The 27,531-nt window shown below is 37.7% G+C and overlaps 1 protein-coding gene across 1 annotated transcript in view; it reads left to right on the top strand.

Moving 5' to 3' along the window:
• Positions 1-6,631: 6,631 nt before the first annotated feature.
• Positions 6,632-27,531, top strand: part of CUL2 (cullin 2) — a 117,423-nt gene continuing 96,523 nt past the window's right edge. Inside the window, exon 1 of the mRNA XM_027841617.1 lies at positions 6,632-6,797. The gene's annotated coding sequence lies outside the window, so the exon portion shown is untranslated. The remainder of the gene's footprint in view (positions 6,798-27,531) is intronic.

The raw sequence follows: 27,531 nt of genomic DNA on the forward strand, positions 1-27,531 counted from the left end.
GTGATTTGCAGGATTAAAGTTATTGTTTTAAACTGGGGGAAGTATCAAGAGGACATGGCTGAGGAGAGAAGTCTCCAGGATTTATTTCCCATGATACTTTTGACCCAGAAATCATCTCTTATTAGAAGAAATTCCCAGGACTTTTAATTTCCCAGGAAGGTGTATGTCAACAACCATGTTTGGGTACAGAAGGATGTCATTACAAGGTAAGGTCCGTAATTAGTGGGGAGTCTCCTGAGAGGTAAGAGATATAAAAATCAGTATGGCTATTGAACAGCCTTCTCATGCTGGAGGATCCCTCTGCCTCGGCAGCCTTTTCCTTGGATTAGTCCTTCATCCCTTTCTGGGCTCTGATCCTGACTCTTCGTACTTCTTTCTCCACCATATTCCATGGAAGCACCTCATTTCCTACCTTCCTTTTCTGTTTCCTTTTGTGTGTTGTCTTTTCCCATTAAGCTGTAAGCTCCTTGAGGATAGGTATTCTTTTTGTTTGTATTTGTATTCCCACCACTTAGCAAAGTGCCTGGCACATAGTAAGTGCTTAATTAACACTTGTTGAATTTAACTGAATTGGATAGTTCCTCCAGGAACCTCCATTTTAGGGAACAGCCCAGGTCAGTCATGCTCAGTCTTCCTTCTTCTCTGGGCCCAATTACTTGATGTTAAGTCTATATGACAGGTATTATGTCTATATCTAATCTGTCTCCATACCTACATATAAATTAATATTTAATTCTATCTATAATCTAGAGACATACATACATATAACATAAATACACATGTATATATATATAGATAAATATGTAGTATATCTGTGTGTATATATATGTATATATATATATATACATATTGCTTGTCCCTTCTACTCCCCTTCATTAAAAAAAAATACCAAATGCCAAGTTGTGCAAATACTGTCATATTCACAGTATGAATATAATAGATGCATTGCTCACAAATATGTATACATGTATGTATGTATATAAAGCCTGTGGCCCCAGAGATTGTGGCTCCTTGATTCAATCTTGGGTACTAAAACCTTATCAAGTTTCTGAAGCTCTCCTGGTTATACCTTCTATATATTGTAGACTAAATATATAGCTAAGATAGAAATCCACAGTATGTAACATCATATGTTATAGTTTTGTACCAAGTACCCAATACATACACACCTTTGATGGGCACTATCTGGTTACATTTGTATGTTATTAAGGAATGAAGACCAGTCAAAGAGAGGAGTAAATAAATAAAAGGTTGGTCTAGGCTTAGGAAACAAGGAGAGTATACCACAATGTAATGTACAATTAACCTAGCTAGTTAGATGTTCAAGATAGGCTATCTAAAAATATACCATCTTTAGGATATGTGTGACAGGATGAGGAAGAAAAATGGAGTTTTTATCTTAGATGTTAATACATGGAAGGTCAGACATCTGCAAAGAGGAAATTAATGAAGAGATGTTTCCCTGAACCCATGGTGTCTGTTCCTTTTTTTTAATTCTTTGCTGATTTTAAGTGAATGTGTATCCAGGGATGGGTTAGAACATGTTATCACCTTGTGAGTTTCAAAAGGTTTGAAATGCTGTCAAAGGTCCAGCCATTAGAACTAGGAGCAGAATCTTCTGATAAATGAAGAGCTAACTTCTTTGAGTCACCAACCCTGAGTAACAATACAAATGATGTATCCTAGTAGTTAATCAATCTAGTATAGGAGGAGAACCATGTTCTGCAAGCAAGTGACCACCTCCTCCATTTTTATGTAGCACTTGGCTGTGAACTTCATGGGACCCCCAAAAGGAAGAAAAGGATGCAAGTGCCAGAAAGTATCCCTCTTGCTAAGAAAATGAGTGAAATGTTTTATTTCAACCACTTAAGTTTGAGTTCACTCTTCCTAAGGGTTGTATAGGAGGAAGAGAAGAGAATAAGCATTTACATAGCACTGTGCTAAGCACTTTTTACAAATATTGTCTCATTTGAATCTCACAGCAACCTTGCAAGTGAAGTGCTATTATATTCTCTCATTTAACAGTTGAGAAAACTGAGGCAAACAGGTTAAGGAACTTGCTTACCATCATGTGACTAGTAAGTGTCTGAGACTGGATTACTCACGTCTTACTCAGTCCACGCTCCGCACTCTCTCCATTGCACCATTAGTGAGGTAAGGAGAGTGTACTTCCCAGTTTAGGGGGATATTTTTGTACTTTTGTCCTTACTACAGCTTCTTAGTAAATATCCCTTTATAAAAGCTAATTAATATCAGCTGATTAATTGAAATTGGTGAGATGTCAACTATTAATTGCTCTTAAGGAAGCACACTGAATAGGGGTTTGTGAATGATAGTACTAGAATAAATAATACCTCAAGGTTACCCCTAAAATCCTAAGGATAGCAGTAGTCATTGCCCTCTGGAGAGTCAACCTGCTTATGCAACTTGGGAGAATGAACCCAGATAGGGGCGTACAACTTAAAAACTAAGATTTCATAACCAGACCCAATACACAGGCTGTAGCTCCTACTAGCACTTTGGCACCATTCATTGCTGAGTTCTTCTGAACTGAAGTCATGACTAGTTGTTGGATTCCTTCTAGTGATCTCGACCAAGAAATGAATTAGTCTTATATATCCATCTTTTTTTTAATCTTCTGAAATTCCAAAGCACAGATTAATAGGCCCCTAGCCCAAATGGCAGTAGGTATGGAGTACTGCCAATTATGTTGTTCTTGGTAGCAATAAAAGCATTGATCAGAAAGGTTACTTGATGACACTACTGAAATTTAATAAACTAATGGTCATTATAACTGGAATGCTTTGATATGGAGCGAACAGTTCCTACCAGTGAAAGTATCTTTATTTCACATGTAACAGATGCAGGTATCTGGGTAGATCCTTACACTATAGCCCCTTGACTAGGGTGACCTGCTCTTTCTCTAGGCCAACTCTCCCATCCTAACTTGCCCTAATACTGTGAATTCTGGGTTCCTAGAGAAGTACCACCACCAAGTATCTACAACTTAAACTCTCTGGTGGTACTAAGAGTAAATCTGGTGCAGGGAATGAGGGATAAATATCGTCTACTTTTTACTGTAGTTCACTAGCCTCCACCATTGTGATTTCCATCTACACAAAATAAATCTATCACAATGATCACACCATTAACTCTTTAACATAAAACATTTATTTAATGAAAAAGCAAAAAAAAATAATACTTGCAGTTACTCAGTATAAGGTAATGCATGAATAATCAATACATCAAAATTAACTCATAAGCTTGGGTAATATTCTTCCATTACTACTCACAGTATTCGTGGGGAAGAGTAGGCACATAATAGCAGAAACCTAGCAGGGAGACACATGAGTGAGGACAACCATATGCTTGGGGCAACTTGAAACTCTGGACTGCCAGCCTTGATGTTCTTGATCTTTTAAGGATCAATCTGGCCCACATAAAGATAGTTTTGCAAATAATTTCCCTTCTGGTCCTTACCACTGAGCAAATATTCTCCTCATTTACTTTTGAATTGATGAAACAATGACAAGCTTCTTCAATTCACAATCACCCCTAAAAAAGACACTGAGAAAGTATCACGCAAGCACTATAAAGTCTAAAGACAAGCAGTTCCCTTTCAGTCAGAAAACTGCAAAGCTCCACACTTTGGATCTCTATGCAATGCAAACGAGCCCAGTCAATGCTTTTTTTCCACAAGGTGTTGCATTTTCCTTCAAGTTTCTTTTTCTGCCCACCAGAGATGGAGGATGAACCAGCTGGCCCTTCAGAAAAGTTTCACCTCTTTCTAGCTGTAGATGGCAATAGAGAGCAAGAGCTAAAACGACAGTCAAATTCAGCTCTCCTCCAATTAGAAGGCTCCCAGTCTTCAGCCAGTCTGCAAAGTAGGTTCTAATACTAAACCTGAGAGACTGTGATCCCCAAGTGATGTGTACCTCAATAGAAATTAACCACCAGTACTCCAATAGCTTCTAAAAAGGGTATTTACTGATAAGGTACAGCAAGAACAGTTACAAAGCATTCTTCCACCCTAACTCCCAAAACTGGGGACATACTTTCCCCTTGAATGTTCTCTCTGGAGAGAAGGAGCTCCAACTCTCAAGGGGAATGAGGCACAATTATAATGATGATAACTAACCCTTATATAGTGTTTACTTTGTGCCAGGCACTGTGCAAAGTGCTTTACAATTATTATCTTATTTGATCCTCACAACAATCCTTGGAGGTTGGAGCTATTATTCCTTTTATTTTACAGATGAAGAAACTGAGTCAGGCAGAAATTAAGTGACTCACCCAGGGTCACACAGCTAATACAAGTGTCATAGGCCAGATTTGAACTGAGGTTTTCCTAACTTCAGACCCAGTGCTCTATCCACTGTGCCACCTAGCTACCAAAATAAGTGTAGAGAACATATGGAGTCCTTCCTATCTCCAGAAATCACTACTACTCTGGCAGGTTCTGTCGTTGACTCTGGTTGCCAGTGAGACCCCCTCTAATTGTTCTGATGGACATCTCCAATTTATAGTTCACTGAGGGATTCCAATCTCAAGAGATTCATTCACCAAAAATAGACTGGAATTAGGCAAGAAATATCTATGCATGTTCTATATAATCCACCAGGAAGGGAAAATCCAAACCATGATTTAAGAAAGGGTCCTTATTGGCCAGTCTTCCAATTACATAATACAAATGATTTAGTAATACACATATATTTTAAAGTTAGGTCTACTATGTTTTTGACCTGTTATCTGTAAATTTTAAATTACATTTTAAAAAGTATTCGTGCCAGAAATGCTCCCCTCTAACCTAGCTCAGCCTTTGACTCTCCTGACTATTTTTCTACCTCCTTCCCAGGGACCTTCTCATGGTAGAGACTTATTTATCCCTGTGGCCTTTTCCTCTTCTGTGTTCTCTTGGGACTCTCCATTTGAGGGAGTGCCTACCAATGTCAGCCATGGGTTGTCTTCCCCCATTAAAGTGTAAGATCATTGAAGGAAAAGACCACTTTTTTTTTTTGCTTGTATTTGTACTCCCAGGGCTTAGCACAGGGTAAACATTTAATAAATGCTTTATCTAAATAAGATAAATTTTAATGGGAAAACTTCACACTGTTTAAGTACCAAATTTTTACAAATTGAGGTGCACTGCAGATTCAGTGTATTTGGGATACCCCTGGCACTATGGATTAGGACTGCAAGATAATATTGGAGAAGACCGATTGTGGAAAAGAGGTAGAAAGCCAAGAACAAGAGTCATGATTGGGTCAGAGTCTCCTTGGGGTTCTCTACTGATTAACAAAGAGGGATTATAAGATTAGACCCAGAAGAGACCTCCAAGTCCAATCTCATTTTACAGATGAAAAAACATGGAGACTGTGAGAGCTAAGTGACTAGCCCAGATTCCCTTGTTCCTTTGCTCAAGAGAAATTGTACTTTAAGGGTTAAATGAAGAACCTACATTATATATAGCATGCATGCCAATTATATTGGGGAAAGGGGGAAAAACTAGTATCTTCTGGCTGTGGGCATCAGGCTTTAACTGTATGTAGTTTTATATTTGAGAAAGAGCTTGTTGGCATGATTCGATCATTAAGTACATATGAATGCATGTAATGATGTTAGAAAGTATGAAAATTCATATAAAGTATTAAGTATGAAAATTCATATAAAGTTTGTGAAGATTGCTTTTTAATTTACTTTAAAAACTTAGAGAAATAGTTGGTCACTAGAAGGCATATACACTCCCAGCAGGTAGAAACAATGATGTGACCTACTCATGGAAAGAGGGCTGGACTTGAAGTCAAGAGTACCTGTGTTTCAAAACTGTACCCATTTTGCCAAGTCATTTTCCCCGCCGTGGGCCTCAGTTTTTCATCTGTAAAAAGAGAGGCTTGGATTAATTGATTTCTAGGAAACCATCCTTCCATATGTGATCTAAGATTCCAGAACTGATTCTAAAAATAAAGGTAGCCATGCTTGGATGTCTTCTTGTAAGATAATATTTGGAAAGCGCTTAATGCCTGGCAGACAGGAGGCGCTTAATAAATGCTTATTCCTTCCCCTCCACGGTGGGTACCAAGTCACCCCAAGTTCTGCGAACTGTGTTGGCCCCCGTTCTGGGGCTGTGAGGATGGGGAGTCCACGCTGCAGGTGTTTTTGGAGGTGAGAGGGAGGGACCTTTGCGGGTCCTGGGAGTTGGTGAGTTTCAGTGTGGGGGGGGCGGGGTGAGGTGGAGGAGATGCAAGGTCCCCCCCACCCATGTGGGATCGCTGACTTGGGGTCCTAGCAGGGCGTCTCTAACTTCCGGAACCCTAAAGCCCTGAGTCACGGGCTGGTGGAGTGTGTGGGTGACCCAGGGGCTGGGGCGTGGGAGGAGGGCAGCAGGAGACACCCCCCCCCCCCGCGCCCCCTTTCCGGTCCAGGCCTGCTAGGGACTCCTCGCTCCCTCCGGCTCCTCGGTCCGGTAGAGCCGGCTCCCATCTCACTTTCTCGTTATTTATTTATTTATTTAGGACGGCCTTTTGCAATCGCACTAAGTTTCTCCCTCCTCGCTCGCCGTACCTCGGATTCTACCATCGCCCGGAGAGCTGGGAGGGAGGTCGGAGTCGGGAGAGACGACGGGGGCGGGGGGGTAAGAGAGGAGGAGGAGGAGGAGGACGAGGACAGCGACCAGCCGACCCAGCCCGCGGCGGGTCCTCCCCTTCTCCCTTCCCCCTTCCCCTCCCCCTCTCCGCGCCGGGGGCATCCTCGGACGGCGGAGACCCGCATCTAGTCCCTGTGCCCGCGCGGGAGGCCTGGTGAGTGGCGGGCGCGCGGGGGGCGCCCCGGCCCGGCGGGCCGCTGGCCGCCGGCCCCCTCCCCTGGCACCAGCTCCCCCCTGCCCCGGGGGGCCCCCTCCCCACCCCACCACCCTCTCGCTCGCGGGCCCGGGCCTCCGGGGCAGCTCAGTCATGGCAGCGCCCTGAGGAGGGGGCCGAGCTGACAGCCCGGCCCCGGCCTGGCCTGGCCCGGCCCGGCCTTTCCGGCTCCCCGCCCCTCGCCCGGCCTTTCCAGACAGGTAACCCCGCTGAGGGCCGGGCCCTGCGGCGCAGCCGAGCCGGCCTCCCCGGGTGGCGGCGGCGAGGTTCTGGGAGGGGGCCCTGGAAACCGCCCGGGCCCAAGCCCCAGGCCTCCCCGGGCCGGCGGCCTTGGCCGCCCCTTCCTTGGCCCCATTTCCTCCCGTGGAAGGGAGGGAGGAGGAGGAGGAAGGAGAGGGTGTGGGGTATAAATATAACGCGCATCAGTGTGCATGTGTGCATGAGTGTAACATACACATGTGTGTGTGGGGTGCCCCGAGGTCATCTCCTTAATGAACCCCGCGGCAGGAAACGTTTTCACTTTGTTTCCTCGAGAGCCCCAAAAAGATGGGACTGGGGCGCTCCTCATCCTCCTCAGCATCCAGGGTCCAAGGAAGTGCACGGCACCTGGGGGCTGCACCCCATTTCCTCCCCCAGCACAGCAGAGGTACCCACAAGATGTCTATCAGTGCACCAGACATGCTCCACTCATTCGCCACAGTTTGAGGACCCACCAAGTGGGCTTTGCTGGATTAGGCTTCTGCCCTCTGCAAATTTATATTGTTCGAAGGCTGCATTAAATTACTGCCGCCCCCCTCCTTTCAAATTTAGCATTCATGTGTACCTCTGACATACCCAAAACACAGAGGCAAATTAAGTACCAGGCACTGTGCTAAATGGTGGCGATACTAAGAAAGGCAGAAACAGCCCCTGCTATCAGGAAATTCGCAATCTAATCCGGAGAGACAAAACAACTGTGTACAGACCAGATAGAAACTGGATAAATTGAAGGAAATCTCAGAGCAATGCACTTACATTGAGGAGGACCAGAAAAAGGCTTTCTTTCTGTAGAAAGGGGTTTTTAGTTAAGACTTGAAGGAGTCCAGGAGAAGATGAAGATGAATAGAATTCCAGGCGTGATGGACAGCTACTGATTCTGGAGATGGGGTGTCTTATTTGAGGAGCAGCCAGGAGGTCAGAGTCCATATATTGTAGAGTAAGTGGAGGGGAGAAATAAACTTGTTATTGTACAAGCACAGCATTGAACATATGCTGGACATTGGAAGACATGGCTTACTTGGTTTATTGAAACGTAGATTTTGTATTCCTTAAATAGAATCTACTTTGTGAGAAGGGCCTTTTTTTTTTATGTCTATGTATCACCATTACCTAAGACAGTACTTGCAGCACATAGTAGGTGCTTTATAAATTGTTTGCTGAATTGCATTGAATTGAACATCCAAATTTTGAAAGATTATACCTTTTACTCCAATTGAAATAAATTTCTCCGATAAAGAATGAAGTATAGGCAAAATATCAATTAATAGTCTCTATCCCTAAGACAGTCACAGTTCTTTGAGGAATATATATTTACAGATGGTCAGTAGAGGCTTGTGAAAGAACATTTCTACAGCATGCACATGGTATTTTTTTAAAATTATCTTTGCTATTTGTATTTCTACATGTATGATAGAGTCATATATGTTTCTGGCCACTCTGAGACTTTTAAAATTAGCTACCAGGCATCCATATACCATTTGTTTCCAGTTACCAACACATCAGTGAGTGTGAGTCTTGTATATCTTTATTTCCATCAATGTCTTTTACTTGATGCCAACATTACTACTTAAAAAGCTGTTAATATTTACTGTTGCTTTTTAACTGGTTGTTACAGTGTTCAACCTTTTTTTTTCTAACCTCTGTATCTTTAAACAAGTGAGTGTACTCTCTAGACTGATTAGATGGAAGGTTAGATGGACAATATAACTTTAAACTGTATATGCTTTTGATTCAAGGTTAAAGTATTTTGATAGGTTAAAAAATTAAGTAGATTTTGAAATATCTTTAAATTGATAAATAGCTTTAATGATTTTTAAGAAATTACCGATTTTCTTTAACAGGTTATTTGGAAGACATTTTTATTCATTGTTATTTCAGGTAATGATTTAATTTGGCATTACTGGCCTCAAGATTGGCCCTCTAAATCTCATAGTAGGCATACTTCTGGCTATTGTTAGCTCTTGAAAGAAGCAGCAGACATCTGAAATATTTTCAGTAAATTAGCACTGTTGTTGACCAAAGATTACTAGCATTTGAAATGGGTGGTTGATAACCTCTTCAACCACAATTAATGATCCACATTTCTGTTTAGAATTCTCTAGCTACATTAAAGAAAAAAATTTATACTTTAACTTAAAGTCATAGGTTGTTCTTCATGGTTAGTTTAATGCTTGAAGTGTTGCTATCTTCCAGAGATTTATTATTGATTCTTGCTTTTATTACTACTGTAAACTTTGTTTTGAATTGGAAATGATCTATTGTAGAATGTTGGACATCATAGATCCCCTTATTAAGTTATAACACACTGACGTGGAGACTGTAATTATGGACATCTGAAACTTTTTTGGGATGATTTTAGATTAAACCTTTGATTATATAACTTGAAGGTGATATTTCTTGAAGTTGCTCTGAAATAGTTTATGAAGACAGTTCCTTACCCAGGGAAAACGGTCCTGAACTTATTAAATAAAACTGAGGATTAAAAATTATTATTTGTCATATCTGATACAATTCAGGTGGAGTTGTTAGTAGTTGTTTGATGCTTGCAATTTTCCTTTGACTATATTAGGTGACAGGTTTTTTAGAGCACTTAACTATCAGGGTTGTAATGTATTTATCTGTGATTTAGTTCAGTTACTTGGTTTTTCATCTTAATTAGCTGCTACTTTTTCTCACTTATATTGACTGGCTACTCTGTACAGCCTGTATCCTTTTTATAGAAATACTGATCTTTGGTAGAAAATGAGTGCTTTTTGAGCTGTAATTTATTGCATCTTTGCTACAATGATTGGAGAGCCACGTTATTTGGTAAGCTTTAGAGTAGGCTTTAAGGAATGGATAATGTTCTGATTATCTTACTCTTCTTACTATTCATTTCATATATTTTAATATAAAAGATAATGAGGTTCAGTGTGGTACAGTAGAAAGTGCAATTGATTTGGAATCAGGATCTGGGTTCAAATTTTGGCCTCAGTTACCTCATCTGCAAAATGGAAGTGTTAGTTTAGATCAGTGGTTCTCAAACTTTTTGTTCTAAAGACCACTTTATAGTTTTAAAAATTATGAAGGACTGCCCCCAGAGACTTTTGTTTACATGGGATATGTCTATTGATATTTACCAAATTAGAAATTAAAGCATCTTAATATTATGAAAATAGTTTTGACCTCATGGGTCCCCGACAGGACTCCTAGACCATACTTAGTTGTTCTTAACCTTTTTTGTGTCATGTAGAGTTTGTGTCAAACTACTCTTTGGTAGTCTGGTGAAGCCTATGGACCTCTTCTCACAATAATGTTTTTAATTTCATAAAATAAAATACACAGGATTAAAAAGGAAGTTCATTATATTGAAATACAGTTATCAAAATATTGAAAAACAAAATTCAAAGACAAGAGATTAGTACCAACTAGTGTAGCTGATCTTTGAGGTCTCTTCTAGCTTTAAATTTGTTATCCTTTCTCACTGATATTATTCAGTTGTTACATTACTGGTTGATCTTTCTTGTTTATTGCATAATCTTATCAAAACCAACAACAACAAATATGTATTAATTGTAAGTGGAATTTTTATTCTACTTCCTTAGATCTTCTTAATTCACTGAAGCAGAAGTAAAACATTTACATTTCTAATAGCAGTCTCGATTTAGAGAAAGTTATATGAACGTTGAATTGGGCAGCTGAATAGGGGGAAATCATCTTATAAATAGATGTATTAGCCAAACATTAGCATTAAAAAAAAAAAACTAGTTCCCCCAAATTTCTTTGTTTCATTTTCTAAGAATATGCCTCTGAACTTTGGAGGGCAAAGGGAAACTTGGGTTCAAGGCCCATTTCTGATACTTACTGGCCATTTGACCCTGGGCAAGTCACTTAAATTCTCAAGACTGTACACTTCTCTGTAATGTTATACTGTAAATTGCAACAAAAGTACTGATTTGTTTTGGTAGAGGGAGTTTCATCATTCATGTCTTCCCTATTTCAATGAAGTTCCAGGTCCAGTCTTTATCCTTAAGAAATTACATAAGAATTCAGAGAAATTTAGAAAGATTTGTATGAATTAATTCAGAATAAAAGAGGCAGAAACAAGACTGCAATTAAATGATTACCACAGTGATATAAGGGAAAAAAGTCTGAAAAACTTCAAAACTGATCAGTTCAGAAATGAATCATGACTTTGAAAAGAGCATTCCTCATTTCTCAGAATGGAGGGTTGACTAGAAGTTTGGAATAAGGTATAGATTTTCAGAACTGGTCAAAGCCTTGATTTGTTTCGCTAGACTATTGATTATAGGAGAGGGCTGTGTTTGGGAGGGAGAAAAAACTGGGAAATGACGACAATTTAAGAAATGGAAAAAGAATAAATAAAACATTTTTAAAAGAAAAAATAATATACTTACGCCAAAATGACACATGACATTTTCCTATTTTGGCTAGTATTACCATTTTAAAAAAACATTTCTAGAAAAAGAGTTTGCACAGAAATTTTAATAACATTTATAGGAAATTTGTTGTCTCTTATTAGAATGTAAACCCTTTGAGGTCAGGGACTATCTTTCCTTTTGTATTTATATCTACAACGATTGACACTTAACAAATGTTTAATAAATGTTTTTTTTTCTTTTATTCATTCCCTGGGACCGAAATTATAAGGATTTAGGAAGACATCTTTCACCTTAACTATTAATGGAATGTTTTATATTGTTCATACATATACATACTAAAAAACCTTACTGGATCTGTGATTTTTGTATATATGGGTATCTAGGGACAAATACCAACCCATCCATCTATACCTTCTAATACCATATGTTTCTTATCCGTATTCTCACATGTCTCCTACAGAGCTTCATTTACTCAGTGTACTAGAGGCCTTCTTTTACATATTTTAGCATTTTTTGGCCACTAGTGTGGAAACAAGGATTTTCTATAAGCAGACCATATCTTTCCAGTCACACTCTTGATTGAAAAGTTTAGCAAATGGTACTACTGTCTTTGTTTATAGAAGACAGCATTATAAGGGTGGGTATAAGCCTGAGACTTCCCTGGACTATTACTCTACCTTACTTTAAGTGATAAGATACCCTGGCAAGGTGAAATCATTTAACAGGTGAGAACTATCTTGATTGTTTACCAGATATAGACCCACTGAGGTGCTGAAAGTTTATTGAGCTTAATTGGGAGATTTGATTTTGCCCTCCAGGACCTTTATAAAACCATTGGGCTAGTTGGGATCAGAAAGTTGATTGCCTGGCTGTGGCAAGGAATGTTCTAGCTAAACTCTTGAGAAGGAATCACTTGCGGGGGAGGAAGGGAAAGTGTCCTAATCCCTTTCAACCTCCCACATGTCCTTTGTTTGGAGGAAGATCTTATGATATTTAATGGAGCTGAAGGATTTTGGACTTCCCATCAGTATCCTAATAAGGTCTCTGGGAAAGCTGGTGTTAAGGCCTGCATTGGGAGCCAAAGAAAGAATGGACATAGATTCAAGGATCTGCAAAGAGCCCAGCAGAAAAACTTCCCCATACCTAAGGGGGTTATCCTGAGGACTCCAGCAAAAGAATCCCAGGAGTTGTGTCACCTCTTTGGTCATATGTATTCTCTAAAGTTCAGCCCACTTTTTCTTGGACTCTAGGTACCAGTGGGAAAGTATGTCATTTTTTTGAAGGGTTTATTTTTGGCAACTATTTATACTGTAACACCTTCGTAAATTACCCTTTCTAAAAGCTAGTTGGTTAGCTGGCAGTGCGGTGGATACAGTGCCAGGCCTGAAGCAAGGAAGACTCAACTCTCTGATTTCAAATCTAGTCTCAGACACTTATTAGCAGTGTGACCTTGGGCAAGTCATTTAACTCTGTTTGCTTCAGTTTCCTCATCTGTAAAATGAGGTGAACAAGGAAATGGCAAACCACTCCAGTATCTTTGCCAAGAAAACCCCAAATGGGATCCCAAAGAGTTGGACAGGACTGAAGTGACTCAACAACAGCAAAAGCTAGTTAAATCAGACTAATTGATGTAACTAGTAATCATCATAGGAAGCCTTGTGAGCTGTAGATTTAGAAAGACAAGCCCTGACCCCCCAGGAGTAATCCTAGAGACTCTGGGGATCCAGTTCCTTTTTGTGAGTTGGGATGGCCACTCTAGAGCTCTCCACTGAGCCCAGCTTCCCACAAACTCCTGTCACTGGGCTCCTGGTGGCTCTCTCTTTCAAACTTTTGAAGCCCACAAAGTCATAGCCTGAATTCATAGCAGAATTCAGTCCCCCTTCACTTATGACAGGAAATAATAGACACTAATTATGTAAGCAACAGCAGGGCCACGTGCTTATTGACTTCATGTTGATTTGGGTGAGGGTAATAGGATTCTGGTGCTCTCTCTATCAGGAAGCTGTGCCTCCATACTTGCACATTGCCTAGGAGAAAACTGGTCACAGTTGAGTTAATGAGGTCTTGTATGTATGCCCAATTCCAGCTCAGAAGCCAATTGAAAAGCCTTTCATTGCATGGCAAGTTAATCCCAGATAGTCTGCCCCTGCTCTGAATTCCACATGAGGGATTGCAGCACACCTAGCATCCTATGCATCCTCCTGAAAGCTGGGGTTTCACTGGCCATTTTCCTGTTACATATAGGTTAGACTGGAGGCAAACAAACTAGACGATTTGTCATGAGGACTTAGGAAGAACTTGGACTAATGGGCAAAGGCCTTTATTTCCCACCAGCTGCTCTGCTTGGTTTCCACTTCTGGAAAATTATACTTTCTTCCCAGGATAAGCTTATTACCAGAAATCTCATCATCATGGAGGCTGCTTCAGTTTTGATGTTCAACACCTCAGTACCTCTGTTGCCTCTCTCCTCTGTTTGGAGGATGAAGCAAAATACTCTTTGCAAAGCCTCCCTTTATTGAGGGCTCTGAATTAGCTTTTCATTTCCCACCTGCTGCTCTGTTTGGTTTTGATTCCACAAACTTATTGTTCTGGAGCTGGGTATCCTCTGACTGCCCTTCCCCTTCCCTGATTTTTCTGCTCTTTGTGTATCATCTTCCCCCATTAGATTGTAAACTCCTTGAGGGCAAGGACTATCTTCTTTAAAAAAAAATTGTGTAGCACTTAATCTTTATTGACTAAGATTGAAAAGGCATTTACTAAGTGCTTGGGATACTAGGGAGACCACGTGGAGGGGAGTGGTGGTGTAAAAAGGTGTTTTGGTCTAGGAAGTCATAAGGGTGTTCTTGTGACTCAACAGAACAATAAATATTGACCTACCTTTTTCAGAAGTAGTAGTTTGCATTGCAAGAAGTGAAAAGATGATCTGGCTGTACTCAAAAACCTTGGAAATCTCTTCAACTCTAAATCTATAGTCCTATAAAAGATCGTGATCTAGTTTAGGGACAGCTACAGATAATGTGAGATCTCACCAAACTGGATAGTTGGTGAGACTTTCAAAGTTCTAGGGGTAGGGGCTCTCAGCTTGAGATCTGTGAACTCGTTTTAAAAAAAATTTTTTTATAACTCTTTTAATTGTTTTCTTTGTAATACTATGTATTTTGTGTATTTTATATAACAGTTTATATATTAATATATTGTGTATTTTAAAACATTATTCTAAGAAGGGATCCCATAGGCTTCATCAGATGATGAGAGTGGTCTGTGACTCAAAAAAGGTTAAGAATCCCTACTCCTAGGGCAAAGGTCCCTGGAGTTCTGGTGGGAGAAGCAAGCAGCTCTGATGGCAAGTCAGAAAATGGAGAGTAATGAGCAGTTTTGGGAATGTTGAAGATAGCAAAACTGTAAAATCTGTCTATTGAGAAAGATAAAGTTGTATACAATGTAGCAACATATTTGTATAATGCTTTAAGATTTCCAAAGCCCAATAAATACATTATCTAATTTGATGGTAGCAACTCAGTGAATGAATGAAAAGCAATTGAAAGATAATTACCAACTTCCAAACTACATACTTACTTTCTCATCAATATTAATGAATGATTAAAAGAAAGCATCTATTAAGTGTTTACCAGGTACTGTGCTACCACTGAAGATACAAATACAACTAGGTCTTGATTAGTACTAATAATGAACTTCCTGAAGTAGTTGCATATATTTGAAATTGCATTGTATTTTTCCATTGGGTTGCTTTTTATGTGATTATAACTTCAAAGAATACTAATTAAAATACATACAACCCGCTTCATAGGATTTATTATTTACACTAATCTTTATACTAGCTTTAAAAGCAAAAACAGTCTCTGTCCTCAAGAATCTTATACTCTATAAGAATTCTTATATTCTAATGGCATAATAAGACAATACATATAGGGGGATGGTGATACCATTTCATCTGGGTGAGTAAGTGGGGCTGTATCAGGATAGACTGACACATCCTTTCCAGGAGCAGTGGAAGAGTTGATTTGATCATGATTCTAGAGCTAGAAAGGTGGGGTTACTAGTCAAGACAGCTCTTGAAAAGATGGCCAAAGAATTAGGAGTGAAGTGAAGCCTAGCTGTGGACTGTCTGAAAGAATGGTCCAAGTGAGGCTATAGCAGGGGTGGGGAACCTGCAGTCTCGAGGCTATGTGTAGCCCTCTAGGTCCTCAAGTGTGGTCCTTTGACTAAATCCAAACTTCACAGCACATATCCCCTTAATAAAAGGATTTGTTCTGTAAAACTTGGACTCAGTCAAAAGGCCACACCCAAAGACCTAGAAGGCCACTTGTGGCCTCGCAGGTTCCCCACCCCTGCAGGACAGTGGAGCCTGAGGACAGGAGTTCCAGAGATGAAAGTGTTAAAACCTGTTATCTATATTTTACAGATAAGGAAACTAAGTTTCAGAAAACTTGAAAGATTTACTCATGGTTCAGAGAGGTATTAAGGATTGGAGGCAATATTTGAACCTAGGGCTTCCTGATTCCAAGTCTGGCACCTTATTCACTGTGGTATGCTCTATTATTATTAAATAGCTTTCTTACATTACATATTGAATATTGCTTGGCACTTAGGGACTTAATAAAATGAATTTAAAGGGAACTGAGAAAATAATATAACCTAAGTCCTAGGGCCTAGATTTTTTAAAAGTGACAAAACAATTCAGGTTTTCTGATTTTTTATTCTTATAGAGAAGTACAGACCAGCAAATTTCAATGAACATTCAGTAAACACATACTATATTCAAAGGACTGTACTAGGCACTGTAGATACAACAAGAAAAACAACTTTAATTTAGGTTTTCAAGGAGTTTACAATCCATTTCAGCAGAGTGTCAGATATAATATACAAAATAACTATGATATGTAGAATGTGATCAAGGTCAGAGGATAGATCCATACATTGTTTAAAAAAAATTGAAGAGGGAAACATTCCTTTGAATTTGGAAGATTAGAGAAAACTTCATGGAGGAGTTAGCACCTGAACTGACTGAAAGGAAAAGAATTTCAGCAGGTAGAGATTTTGTAGAAATGGATTCTAGTCTTGTGGGAAAGCCTGCTTAGATATCAGATAGTAACTAGTGGAGTCAGTATAGAAAGCTAAATGGGATTAGTCATGTCCTATTCTTCATGACCCCATTTGCGGTTTTCTTAGCCAACATATTGGAGTGGTTTGCCTTTACCTTCTCCAGCTCATTTTATAGATGAGGAAACTGAGGCAGACAGGTGACTTGCCCAGGGTAACAGCTGATAAGTGTCTGAGGCCAGATTTGAACTCAGGGACATTAAGTCTTCCTGACTCTAGGCTAAGCACTGTATCCCCTGTACCACCTACCTGCCCTACATGCCAGGCAAAGGAGACCATATATTACACTTTAGGCAGTGTGCAGTCATTTGAGGTTTTGAGCAGGGAAGTGACATGGTCAGACCTATGAGATTTTTTAGCAGTTTCATAAATGAAGGGATTGGAAAGTACAGAGACTAAAGGCAAAGAAATCTGTATATTCATGGAATGTGAGTTGGAAGGGACCATGTAGGTCTTCCAGTCCAAGTTATCCCTGCCACATGGTAAATTGTCCCACACCTGTTTCTGGAAACCTCCATATGTCATAATGCATTCCATTTTTAGGCAGCTCTAATTGAGAAGTTTTTCTTTATTTTGAGCTTTTCTAAAACTTCTGCTCCTTGCTTCTGGTTGTTTATGGGCCAAGCAAAAGTCCCACCCTTTTGTATTTTCTTTAAGCACCTTGTTGCATCTCTTCCTTGTCCTTATTACATTTGACATTGTATACTTCTCTTCTGTACGTGTCTTATACTTACTAATAGATTATAAGATCTTTGAAGATAGTGACTTGTTTTTCATCTTCAGTAACTAGCGGAATGCCTTAGACTGCTTTTCAGAAATTGAAGACAGCTTTGTGTCCCATTCAAATCTTCCTTATGCTAAACATCCCTAGTTTCCTTTAACTGAAACTTGTATGACATGGTTTCTATTCCCCTTTACCAAAATGCAATTAACCAATGTTAATTTTTCTTTGACATGCTGTAGCTTCTCTGTGCCCTTACAATATTTATTGAACTGAATATACTTCAGATCTGGAATGACTAGGACAGCATACAGAAATCATTCTAGCCACTAAGTCTCAGTCCTAAGATTGTGTTAGCTTTTTTCACTCCTTTATCACACTTGTGTATCACACGGTATCACACTTGACTTATGTCAAACTGGCCATCCACCTAAAGCTATAAACCTTTTTTTTTTTCATAATCTCTTTCTTGTTTTTAAACTCAAGTATAGGACTCTATAGTTATTTCTTTATTATAGTAGTTCAGGCTAGAAATGTCAGTTTGAGTGGTATCAGTTTGAGTGAGAAGAGAAGGCAGATATTTGAGGGAGGGAAGGAGAGAGAACATTAAATGGATAAGACTTGGAGAGTGATTAGATTGAGGTTCCCAAACTTATTTGGCCTACTGCCCTCTTTAAAAAAAATTACTTAACACCCCTCTTTAATCCTTTAATGTTGTTTTTTAAAAATTTACATCATTTCAAAAAATATAAAATATTTTTAAATGACTCATCTTAAATTTAATAATTTATTGTAAATAGGATTTTTTCCTGCATTGAAATTTTGATGATGCAATATTATATCATGTAGCTGTGTAATATCATATTATAAACAAGTCATTACATGTACATATTACTGCCAATACATGCTGGACTTCCTGATACTGTATGACAAGCTCACCTGCCAACACTTGATTGTTAAGACCTGTCAACAGACTTGACCACTGATCAGTTATCCAACTTGCGTTTTGTGTGTTTATTTGGAAAATAATGTAATCACCATGATTTTAATTCTGTAACACAACCGATGAAACATGTACGAACGGTTTTTCAAAATTTTTCATCTTCTCTTTCCTTATGCTTCCGCCACCCCCTTATTTTTATTCAATGCTCCCCCAGTTGTACTTGAGGCTGCTACTGCCCCCCTGGATCATTCTAGGGCCTCCCTGGGGGCGGTATTACCCACTTTGGGAACCTCTGGATTAGATGTAGAAAGTGAAGGAAAAGGAAAATTGAAAAGTCAGGTTTGTTTGACTGGGGATGGGGTGAGGATTGTGGTCCTATCAATAGGAATTGGGAAGTTGAGAGGAGGAGAGCAGGTTTAGGGGAGAAGATAATGTGAACAGTTTTGGGCATGGTGGGTTTGAGATGGTGTTAAACATCTTCATGTAGGTGTCTAGGAGCCATTTGGAAATGTGTTACTGTTCAGAAGTTTTATGGATGATGAGATTGTGTGTGTTGCATGCATATCTGTACCCATACATACACACACATGTGTATATATATATATATGTATTAGTATATATGTATACATATACTTGAGAGTCATCTGCATGAAGGTGATAATTGAAGTCGTGGGAGTGGATGGGGCCATTAAGTTAAAGATTGTAGCAAAGAAAAGGACAGAATACTGAAGCCTCCCCTCTTAGGCTTAGAAAAGGAAGATGAATAGTCAAGGAGAATTGGAGCAGGCAGACAGGTTGAAGGAAAAATCAATATTCAGTAATATGGAAGCCAAGTGAAAAGAAAATAGAGAATAATCAACTGTGTCAGTTAGTATATAAAAGTCAAAGGAAATGAGGACTGAAAAAAGGTTGTTGGTTTTGTTAATTAAGAGGTCACTGATGATGTTGGGAGGGAGAAAGTTCAGTAGAAAGATGGGACTATAAGACAATTAAAAGGTGAGCTGATCTTGTAGCCAGGCCAGCTAGGTTGCACAGTGGATAGAGCCCTGGGCCTAGAGTCAGGAAGACCTGAGTTCAAATGTGGCCTCAAACACTTAGTAGCTCTGTGACCCTGGGCAAGTCACTTTACCTTCTTTACCTCAGTTTCCTCATCTGTAAAATGAGGTGAACAAGGAAATGGCAGACCACTCCAGTACCTGCCAAGAAAACCTGAAATAGGGTCAGACACAACTGAAACTACTCAACAAGAAGATCATGTAGCCCGATTGAGGGATAGCAGATGTATCTCTGTGCTCCATTGGTACTCATGTATTATTGTGAACAGATCTAGATAAAGACCTCTAGCATGGAGATGATTTTATAAAAAGTTTTATTGATACATTTTATTTTTACATTACACATATTTACAGATTACTCCTGCTTAATGAGAGGGCTCTTGTAACAAAGTGAAAGTTAAGTAAAACTAGTAATAAAGTAACTTCATCTGAAAGTTCATGTAACATTTCAATTCTGTAGTACCTCCCCCACCTCTTTATTTTTTTTATTTGGCAGAAATCTATTTTCTTGGGGCCGCTACGTGGCGCAGTGGATAGAGGACTGGCCCTGGATTCAGGAGGACCTGAGTTCAAATATGGCCTCAGACACATAACACTTATTAGCTATGTGACCCTGGGCAAGTCACTTAACTCCATTGCCTAACCGACAAAAAAAAAAATCTGTTTTCTTTCCTGCCTCATTACCAAAAAAAAGGAAAAAAAAATTTCCTCAAAAATATGCCTAATTAAGTAAAATAAATTTCCTCAATGACTGTGTACAAAAACATACATATGTGTGTGTACATACATACATATATATGTGTGTGTGTGTATATATATATATATATATATGTAATTCTATTATGTTTCTCCAGTGGATAGTATGTGTCATCAGCAGTCCTGGAATTCTGAGATCATTGTGTTAATCACAGTTCTTACAGCTCTCAAAGTTGTCGGAGTTTTTTTTTTTTTATTTTAATGCTATTGTTATGACATAAATTGTTCTGGATCTGCTCGTTTCAGTCTTTGTAAGTTTATAAGTCCCCCAAATTATTTATTTTATAGTATAAGGTATCCCAAAAGTCTTAGTGAAGTTCTAAGCTTTAATAGCTTAAAATAATATTAAGAATTTTGAAAAAAATAATTTGGACCGTCCTGTATTGTTGTTAAATAAATGGTTCTTGTGGTTCTACTTATTTCGCTTGGTATCACTTTATATATGTTTTTTGCATGTATTTTTGAAATCATAGTAGTATATCATGTTCACATGCTACAACTTATTCTGTCATTCCTCAATTGTTGGACATTCTCTTAGTTTTCAGTTTTTTGCCACCACAAAAAGAGCTGCTATAAATATTTTTGTACACAAAGGACCTTTTTCTCTTTATTATCTTTTGGCCAAATGCCTAGCAGTGGTATAGCAGGGTAAAAGGGCAGGTACTGTTTAGTAACTATTTGTCTATAATTCCCATTTAAAAGGTCCACACAATGCATCATTGGGCCTACTTTCCCATAGCTACAAAAATATTTATCACTTTTCTTTTTCATCATCTTTGCCACTCTGATGTGTATGAAATGGAATCTCAGAATTGCTTTAATTTTCATTTTTCTAATTAGTGATTAAAAGCATTTTTGTATGCTATAAGTAGCCTGGATTTCTTCCTTTGAAAACTGTCTGTTCATATCCTTAGACCATTTATCGATTGATGAGTGGATCTTTTTCTAATAAATTTGAGTGTATATCTTCCTTATATTCTTATATATCATTTCTTATATCTTGCAAATGAGACCTTTATCGAGAAACTTGTTGCAAAGATTTTTTCATACTTGTGTTTCCTCTTTAGTCTTAGCTTTATTTGATTTGTGTAAAACCTTTTAAATTTTATGTAATCAACATTATACATTTTTCTTATGTGATTTTCTCTATTCCTTGTTTGTTTATAAACTTTTCTCCTATCCATAGACCTGATAAGGTAATTTTTTTCTTTATTTCTCTAATTTGTTTGTGATGTAAACTTTTCTGTCTAGGTCATGTGCCCATTTGGAGCTTATCTTTTGTACAAGGTGTGAGACATTGATGTAAATCTAATTTTTTCCATACTGCTATCCAGTTTTTGCAGCAGTTTTTGTCAAAATAGCAAGTCCTTTGCTTCTGCATGTTATGTACCTAATCTGTTCCACTGATCAATCTAATTTTTTAATCCGTACCAAATTTTTTTTTTTTTAACAATTACTTCTTTATAATATAATTTCAGATCTGGCACTTGTAGGCTCCCTTCATTCTCATTTCTTTTCTTTATTTTTCTTGAGATCCTTGACCTTTTGAAAAATATGTATAAATTTGATTATTTTTTCTAGGTCTATGAAGTAATCTTTTGGTAGTTTGATTGGTATGGCATTGAATAAGTAAATTAATTTAAGTAGTATTGTGGCCTTTATTAGCTGTTTCTGTCTGTGAGCAATTATATTTTTCTAGTTATTTAGATCTGGCTTTTTTATTGTAAATAGTGGTTTGTAGTAGCTTTCATATACTTCTCATCTGTTTTTTGATAGGTAGAATTCCAAGTATTTTGTATATTCCGTAGTAATTTTAAGTGGAATTTCTCTTGCTATCTCTTCCTGCTAGGTTTTCTTCGTATTATATAAAAATGCTGATGATTTTGTGGCTTTATTTTCTATGTTGTAGGTTTGATAAGGTTATTGGTTCAGTTTTTTCATTGACTCTTCAAGGTGACAGTGCTAGAAATGCTTGCTATATAATACAAGTAAAATAAAATGAAGGCATAACTTTTTTGCAGATAATATGATGGTATATACTTGTGAAGGTTTTATGGGAGGATATGGACAGTATTTAAATAATTTAGGAAAGAATAGATGGGTTGCAGTCTGTGCACAATTGAATACTTGAATGGAGTGCCTACATGTATGAAATGCATCTAAGAGATGCATGGATGAGATGCATCTAAGTATTGAGAAATTGTTATGTTAAGATAGGAGGGACAAGATACTTTTCTTTTTTTTTTAATTTAAATTTTTTTTGAGGAACAAAAATCTATTTTCTTCCCTTGCTCCCTCCCACATCTTTTTGACAAACAAACAAAAAACCTAAATCAACAATGTTAACAGCAAACCAAAACCAAAACCCTTGTTTTGCATTGGCAAGCAAAACAATTGGTCAGGTCCAAAAAGGAGCTCTCATTTTGTGTCTTTCTCTCAGGAGTGGGTAGTACTTTTCATCATTGGTCTTCTAGACTCTAGTTGGTAATTGCATTGATCAAAGTTCTCAAGTCTTTCACAGTGGTTTGTCTTTATGCTGTTATTTCACAGCTTCTTCCCCTGAATCTGCTCACTTCAGTCTGCATTAGTTCATACAACTCTTCCTAGGTTTCTCTGGAAACCATCGGTCTTATCATTTTTTACGTCACAGTAGTATTCCATCACTTTGATAAACTGTAATTTGTCCAGCCATTCCCTAATTGGGAAACTACTACCAGTTCTTTGCCATTTCAAAAAGAGCTACTATAAATATTTTTGTACATGTGGGTCCTTTCCTCTTTCTATGGATGAGCTATTTTTCTTTGAAACTTAATGTTAGAATAAGATACAGAATTGAGAGATATAATGGATCTTAGAGGTTCTCTAGTCCAGTTCCCTCATTTACTATTGAAGGAATATCTTGAAGGAGATAGCAGGGTCAAGGGAAATTTTTTTTGAGGCTATAAAGGGGCTTGAGTATGTCTGAAAGCTAAAGGGACAGATTAGCTGAGAGGCAAGAGATTGAAGATAGAGGGGCTGGGATGATTAGTGTAACAGAATCTTAAAAGAAATAGAAGGGGCACTAATGTTAGTGATAAGCCATGGCAGCAGCAAATGCCACTTCTTCCTTAGACTTGGAAAGAAAAAAAAAGATGAATAAAGAAAGAGATTTTCTTGTATGAATGAGTGGAAATGAGGAGGTTCAGGTCAGATGAACACAGGATTGATATGATATATATGATCTTTCTTAGGAATGCTGAGTTGCCCTCCAAAAGTGAATTTGAATTCTAGTATAAATCATCAACTATTTATGAATAAATGATTCATTTATATTAAAAAGATTTCTTAAATGGCAAGTCTTTTTGTTTTATTTTTTAATTATACCTTATACTCAAATGAATGTGTGATCTTAATGATTTGAGAGTTCCTTTCTGTGATGCAGATTATTCCTCATCCATACACCATCCATGATTCTATCTGTGTTCTTCTACAAGTGTGCCGTAGGGATTCTCCACAGTGTTCTGGAGGCCTTCTTCATTTTATCCACATTGTTAGGATACCTTTGGAACATTTTTAATAGTAGTCTGTCATTCCTTATTCTTGTCATATGACCAGTGTGTCTTCTTTTCCTAGTATAAGTTTTCTTTCTTATATGCCTTTTATTCCTATTCTTCAGAATTCCTTGCTGGTTATATGTTGTAGCTTATTCATACCCACCATATATATACCTCTCCTGGGTGATAGCACTTTTTAGTTCTTCCAAGGGAGTTGTAGTCCATGTCTCACTGCCATATAGAATGACAATAGAATCTTGAGTTTGAAAAGATAGACCTTTGCTTTCCTGAAGAAATTGGGTGAGTAAAGGAGTCTTACAATTTCCTGAAAGCAGCTAAGCCAGCTTTCCTTTTCCTTTTCAACTCTGGGGCCAACTCACTGTCTATCAATACTGTATCCCAGATATTAAAATTAATACTTCCTTAGTACTCTTAAGTCCCTTAAACTAAAATCAATAATAATTTAAAATTTGTATTATTAAAGTAATTTAGAAATCAACTATAATCTAGTTGTGTATTGGTTTTTATTATTAAAATTGAGGAGTTGCCTATATACATTTATAAAATAAACCTGCAAAAATCATCATTTGGGTTTCTTAGCATCATAACTGCTTTAACTATTTGTTTTGCAAATTAGTTTTTTATAAATAAAATGTCAAAATATAGAATACTACCATCCCAATTTAAAATCAGTTTGTTGAATTGGATAACATTTTATCTTTTACTTTTTAATTTACTGTTAACCTTAAGATGATCATCTAAGGTTTTAACATTTTAATATTGTATTAATGACATTCTGTACATCTATGAAAATCTTTGTCATGTTGAAGGAGTTTTCATCTTCAGGAGAACAGGAAAAAAAGAGGCAGGTTTTGGCTCTTCTCTTTGTGGATGATGTGCTGATTACATTAAAAATCGGAATATTGCAGAACCACCTGGAAGAGATCTGGGCTTGTCTGTGCACACAAAAAAGACAGCTTGTCTCAGGAATGCATTTCCTCATCTCCATAGAGGTGATAATTGATGCCATGGTTGAGCTTTCTAAGGAAGAAAATATAGAGAGGGAAGAGAAGAGAACCAAGGTTGGAACCTTAGGGGTTATCCTTTCCTAAAAGAAGTGGAGGGAAGAAGATGAATTAGGAGATTCATCAACAATATCAAAAATTTACATTTTCAAGCTTTTCTATTTTTAGAATCTTAAGTTAAGAAAAACTTCCCTTCATTGAAGAATTAGTTGCTATTAGAAAATTTTTAGTGGACTATAGACAATTACGTGATGATTTTAAATTTGCTAATTATTATTTTTCAAGTGACAAAAAATATCAAGTGACAGTTAAAGTTGTCATAGATAAAATAATTGGCACTCTTGTGCTTCTTAGATCAAATCTAATCATTTTGAATAGAAAACAGTCAATCTTAAGCATCTTAAAAGGAATTTAAGTGATTGTTTTTAAAGTCACTGAGTAAATATTTAAAAAGTTGTTTGAGTTTTCCAGTCGAATGGTTATTACATTTAGGTTTGGCTATTTACTAAAATGCAAATACAAGTAATTTGTATGTTTCTGGCTTGCCATCTGTTCAGTGTGAGAGAATATTTCAGTGAAATACTTGTTTATGTAAACTGTGAGCATTTTAATTTTCTCAATTTATTATAAATTTCCCAATTTATAGATCATTCTCCCATCCATTAAATATCTTTTGAAATTTGTCCCAAAGAGAGAACTACTTAGTGTAGGAACTAACAAGAAATACTTCATGTCTTTAGAGATGATCATAGATTTAAAGTTTTAATTGACCTTAAGGTAGAGTCTGTCTTCCTAATTTTATAGACAAGGATACTAGAGTCTAAAGAAGTGAAGTGTAGTGTAGCCAGAAATCAGACTTAGGCCCCAGGATACTAGAACTTGAAATTTCAGCCTTCACAACTCCTACTTCTTTTCCTCAAGTCTTACCACCCCTCCCCCATCTTTACTTGTGGAAATGAGGACAATCTGCAATGATCACTTCATTTGGTGCCTGAAGTATGCTTTGTTTTTGTTGATTACTTCACAGTACCTGTTATTTTACTACTTTGTATTTTGTTACATTTTTCCACTTTATGTTTATTCTGCATATACTAATATGTTTATTTGTCTTCCCTATGAGAATGTAACCCTTTGATTTGGAATTAGTTCTTCCTATTTGTATCTCCATAGCCTAGCATAGTGCCTGTCATGCAGTAGGTACTTCATATATGCTTTTTGGTTGATTGACTGGTTTGTAGGACCTGCTAAGAGCTTCTGTTCTGCTGGCATAAGAGGCAAGGTCCATTTGCCAGGTAAAACATCAGAATATGAATTTGGCGAATGTAGAGATCATATAGAACACATAAATTGAAAAGGCTTAGTGAAACTTGATTCTTCTTTCAAGCGATCATTCCAGCTTTAAAACTCTTCTTTTTCTGAGCACATAGCCAAAGATTGACTTCTTTTGCCTGAAAGTCACAATTTATTTATTTTTATTTATAACCAAGTTGTCTTGGGTTGGGTTTTTAGTTCTGGTTAAATGTGTAGAATTTTAGTCAAGTGAGTATTTTAACAATGAAGAATATTTGATATTTATTCATGTAGATTGAAAAAAATGCTTTATCAGTCATTAAATTTTTTTATTATTGTTTTATTGTTACTAGAGTGAAACTTACATAAGAGAAATAATGTAGTAATTGTTGGAATACTACTTTTACATCCGCACCCCTGCCCCTTTTTTCTGTTTTTTTTTCTTTTTTTTTTTCTGAGTGGTGAGAGTAGCATGTCCTAGTAGTTAAAGAGACTGTCGTTTTTTTGTTGTTCAGTTCTTTCAGTCTTATCTAATGCTTTGTGAACTCATTTGAGGTTTTCTTGGCAGAGATATTGGAGTGGTTTGCCATTTCCTTCTTCAACTTATTTTGCAGATAAGAAAACTGAGGCAAACAGGGTTAAGTAACTTGCCCAGGGTCACACAGCTGGTAAGTGTCTGAGGCCACATTTGAACTCAGGGAGATTGTCTTCCTGACTCTGGGCCTAGCATTCTATTCACTGTGCCATCTAGTCATCCAGGAGCCTGTCTAGGAGTGCGGAATACCTGGATTCAAGTCCTTCCTCTGACACCTATTGGCTGTGTGACCCTAGAGATAGTCACTCAAACTCATTGCTCCTAGACAGTTCACACTAGTTGAAGAAGTTTTCTCCCTGGGAATTTCCTGTGTCAGTGATTATCACTTCCAAATCAAAAACAAAAACAAAAACAACAAAGAAAAACCTCAAACCTTAGGCAGCTCAATTATTGTTTTTAAATCTAGTACATAGTTGTTGTTTTTTTTTTTAAGGCAACTGAGGTTGAGTGACTTGCCCAGGATCACACAGCTAGTAAGTGTCAAGTGTTTGGTTTGAGGCCGGATTTGAACTCGGGTCCTCCTGACTTCAGGGCCAGTGCTCTATCCACTGTGCTACCTAGCTGCCCCTACATAGTTTTTTTAAACATAATTGAAATGAAAAACATTGTTAAGGTGTAAAGTTAGAATTTTCTCCCCTAAAGCATTTTTTTCAGTTTCTATTTTATTTTCAATTTATGGAATAGAACAAGCATTTCCATACAATAAAAAGATGATTGCATATGAAACTGCAAATCTACTGTGTATAACTTGCTATTCTTTTCAAATATGTAATAAAATTCTCATTTAAATTTCTTTTTTTTCCCCTTTTTTTTCCTCCCCTCCTCCCTTCCTGCCTTAGAGATGGGAATGGCTGAACAGGTTGTGATGGAATGCTACTGTACTGTGGAAAGTGGTGGGTCAGTGATTTTAGGGGGGACCTGAAGAGACTTGGTTGGAGTGGTGAGGGGTGAGGTGAGCAAAGCCAAGAGAGCATTGTATACAGTAACAGCAGTGT

The sequence above is a fragment of the Vombatus ursinus genome, unplaced genomic scaffold (genome assembly GCF_900497805.2).
Source record: "Vombatus ursinus unplaced genomic scaffold, bare-nosed wombat genome assembly UNPS02014861.1, whole genome shotgun sequence".
Classification (NCBI taxonomy): Eukaryota; Metazoa; Chordata; class Mammalia; order Diprotodontia; family Vombatidae; genus Vombatus; species Vombatus ursinus.